Here is a 4142-nt window from a genome sequence, read left to right on the forward strand (position 1 = left end):
ATGGACCTTGGTCGTAGAGAACATTTTGTAACTTGACCCCAAAGGCAAGGGAAATAAAGGCAAAAACTAATGAATGGGACTACATAAAACTAAAAAGCTTCTGTACAGCAAAAAAAAAACCTGACAACAAAACAAAGAGCAGCCAACCAAATGGAACATATTTGCAAACAGTAGCTCCGACAAAGGTTTAATTTCCAAAATATATAAAGAACTCATAAAACTCAACACCAAAAAAACAATCCAATCAAAAAATGGGTAGAGGACCTGAAAATACACTTCTCTCAAGAAAACTTAAGAACAGCCAATAGATATATGAAAACTGCAATGCTAGTTCAACCTCACTAGCAATTAGGGAAATGTAAATGAGAACTACAATGAGATACCATCTCACACCTGTTAGTGGCTATTATCGACAAGACAAGCAATAACAAGTGTTGGAGAGGTTGTGGAAAAAAGGGAGCCCTCATGCATTGCTGGTGGGAATGTAGACTGGTATAACCACTATGGAAAGCAGTCTGGCAATTCCTCAAAAAACTAAGAATAGAGCAACCATACGACCCAGCAATCCCTCTCCTGCGTATATACCCAAAAACCTCGAAAACATCCTATATAATAAAGATGTAATATGCAAATGGTTGTTACGCCATGAAGCGTAACGACCGACCACTTAGTGACCAGATCATGGATCAGCAGGAGGGTGGGGTAGCGAGCTACAAGTGGGCGGTGGAGAGCTACAGGAGGGGGCAGGGCAGCAAGTTAAGAGTGGGGGAGGGGGTGGGGAGTTACAGGAGGGCAGGGCAGCAGGCGGAGAGCTACTGGAGGGTGGTATCGAGCTACTGGTGCACGGATTTGTGCGCAGGGGTACTAGTGTATTCATAAAGATACATATACTCCTATGTTCATTGCAGCATTATTCATGATGACCAAGACATGGAAACAAACAAAATGTCCTGTAATAGAGGACTGGATACAGAAGATGTGGTACATATACACAATGGAATACTACTCAGCCATAAGAAAGAATGAAATACTGCCATGTGCAACAACATGGATGGACCTTGAGAGCATTATGCTAAGTGAAATAAGTCAGTCAGAAAAAGCTAAGAACTATGATTTCACTCTTATGTGGGATATAAAACTGAAACTCAGGAACACAAACAGCAGTGTGATGGTTGCCAGAGGGAAGGGGGTCCTAATATATGGACTTTGGGTCCATATTTGACTTTGGGTGATGGGCACACAGTATAATATACAGATCTTGTAACATAGAAACCCACACCTGAAACCTATATGATCACATTAACCAATGTCACCCCAATAAACTAAAAAAACAACAACAACCCAGCTCTTAGGGAAAAAAGTGATTTTCTTATTATTTCTAATATTCTTTGTATTTTTATTTTGACAACATCAAGGTGGATATGTATAAAGTATGTATTTTAAAATAAACATTATCAAGGTAAAATTTAGTTACATAAAAGACACTCATTTTAATTGTAAATTTTGACCAATTTTTACAAAGGCACATATACACCAATGTCACCACCACTCTAATTAAGATATAGCATATTTCCAACATCTCCAAAAGTTTCTTCAGCCTCTTCCCAGCCAATCCCTCTATCCCCAGGTAAGCATCCAAAGATCCGATTTTTATCACTATAAATTAGATTTGCCTTTTCTAGAGTTTCATATAAATTACATCATACGGTATGTACTCTTCTGTTCCTTTACTTTTGCTTTGCATATTGTTTCTGAGGCCAATCCATGTCTTTATGGTATCAGTAGTTTGTTCCTTTTTATTGTTGAGTAAACATTGTTCTTTTTTTAATTGATTTTTTTACAGAGAGGAAGGGAGAGGGATAGAGAGTTAGAAACATTGATGGGAGAGAAACATTGATTAGCTGCCTCTTGCACACCTCCCACCAGGGATATGCCCGCAACCAAGGTACATGCCCTTGACCCGAATCGAACCTGGGACCCTTCAGTCTGTAGGCCAATGCTCTATCCACTGAGCCAAACCGGCTAGGGCAACATTATTCTTTTTAAATTACAGTTGATTACAATATTATATAAGCTTCAGCTGTACAGCCCTGTGATTAGACATTTATATAACTTATGAAGTGATTACCCCGATAAATCTAGTATCCCAATAAATCTGATACCATGTATAGTTATTTAAATGTTACTGACTATACTAGAGACCCGGTGCACGAAATTCGTGCACGGGGGAGGGTGTGTGTCCCTCAGCCCAGCCTGTACCCTCTCCAATCTGGGATCCCTCTCACAATCCAGGACTGCTGGCTCCCAACCGCTCACTTGCCTGCCTTCCTGATTGCCCCTAACTGCTTCTGCCCACCAGCCTGATCACCCCCTAACCACTCCCCTGCCAGCCTGATAGACGCCTAACTGCTCCACTGCCCACCCGATTGCCCCTAACTGCCCTCCCCTGCAGGCCTGGTCCCCCCCAACTGCCCTCCCCTGCAGGCCTGGTCACCCCTAACTGCCCTCCCCTGCAGGCCTGGTCACCCCTAACTGCCCTCCCCTGCAGGCCTGGTCCCTCCCAACTGCCTTCCCCTGCAGGCCTGGGTCCCTCCCAACTGCCCTCCCCTGCCAGCCATCTTGTGTCCACATGGGGGCAGCCATCTTTGACCACATGGGGGCAGCCATCTTGTGTGTTGGAGTGATGGTCAATTTTCACATTACTCTTTTATTAGATAGGATTCCCTATGCTGTACTTTACATCCTCATGACTGTTCTGTAACTACCGATTTATACTTCTAAATCCCTTCATCTTTTTCACCCATCCCCCAACTCCTCTTCCATCTCACAACCATCAAAATGTTCTCTGTATCTATGAATCTGTTTCTGTTCCACTTGCTTATTTTGTGTTTTAGATTTCACATATACGTTAAATCAACTGGTATTTGTTTTTCTGACTTATTTTACTTATCATAATATCCTTGAGGTCTATCCATATTGTTGCAGATAGCAAGATTTCATTCTTTTTAATTTTTTAAATATTTTTTTATTGTTTAAAGTATTACATGTAGTAGTACATATATTTCCTTTCCCCCCCTTGACCTTCCCCCAGCCTCCCCTACCCCCTGTCTTATGCCCTCATCCCACCCCCCCAGTGTCTTGTGTCCATTTGTTTTGCTTATATGTATGCATACAAGTCCTTTGGTTGATCTCTTTCCCCTCCTCCCCAACACTCCCCTGCTTTCCCACTGTAATTTGACAGTCTGTTCGGTACTTTACTGCCTCTGTATCTATCTTTTTGTTTATCAGGTTATAATGTTCTTTATTTTCCATAAATGAGTGAGATCATGTGGTATTTTTCTTTCATTGCCTGGCTTATTTCACTTAACATAATGCTCTCCAGTCCATCCATGCTGCTGCAAATGATAAGAATTCCTTCTTTTTTATAGCAGCGTAGTATTCCATTGTGTACATGTACCATAGTTTTCTAATCCACCCATCTGCTGATGGGTATTTGGGCTGTTTCCAAATCTTAGATATGGTGAATTGTGCTGCTATGAACATAGGGGTGCCTATATCCTTTCTGATTGGTGTTTCTAGTTTCTTAGGATATATTCCTAGGAGTGGGATTACTGGGTCAAATGGGAGTTCCATTTTCAGTTTTTTGAGGAAACTCCATACTGTTCTCCACAGTGGCTGCACCAGTCTGCAATCCCACCAGCAGTGCATGAGGGTTTCTTTTTATCCGCATCCTCGCCAGCACTTGTCGTTTGTTGATTTGTTGATGGTTGCCATTCTGACAGGTGTGAGATGGTACCGCATTGTCATTTTGATTTGCATCTCTTGGATAATTAGTGACTTTGAGCATGTTTTCATATGTCTCTTGGCCTTCTGCTGTCTTCTTTCGAAAAGATTCTATTTAGGTCCGTTGCCCATTTTTTTTTATTGGATCATTTATCTTCCTTTTATTAAGTTGTATAAGTTCCCTGTAGATGTTGGAGATTAAACCTTTTCTTTTTAACATTTTTTTATTAAAGTATTATATATGTACATATCTTACCATTGGCCCCCCCCCCACCCAACTCCCATACATGCCCTCACCCCACAATGTTTTGCATCCGTTGATTATTCTTATATACATGCATACAAGTCCTTCGGTTGAT

This window comes from Plecotus auritus (assembly GCF_963455305.1).
Source record: "Plecotus auritus genome assembly, chromosome: 1".
NCBI classification, from domain to species: domain Eukaryota; kingdom Metazoa; phylum Chordata; class Mammalia; order Chiroptera; family Vespertilionidae; genus Plecotus; species Plecotus auritus.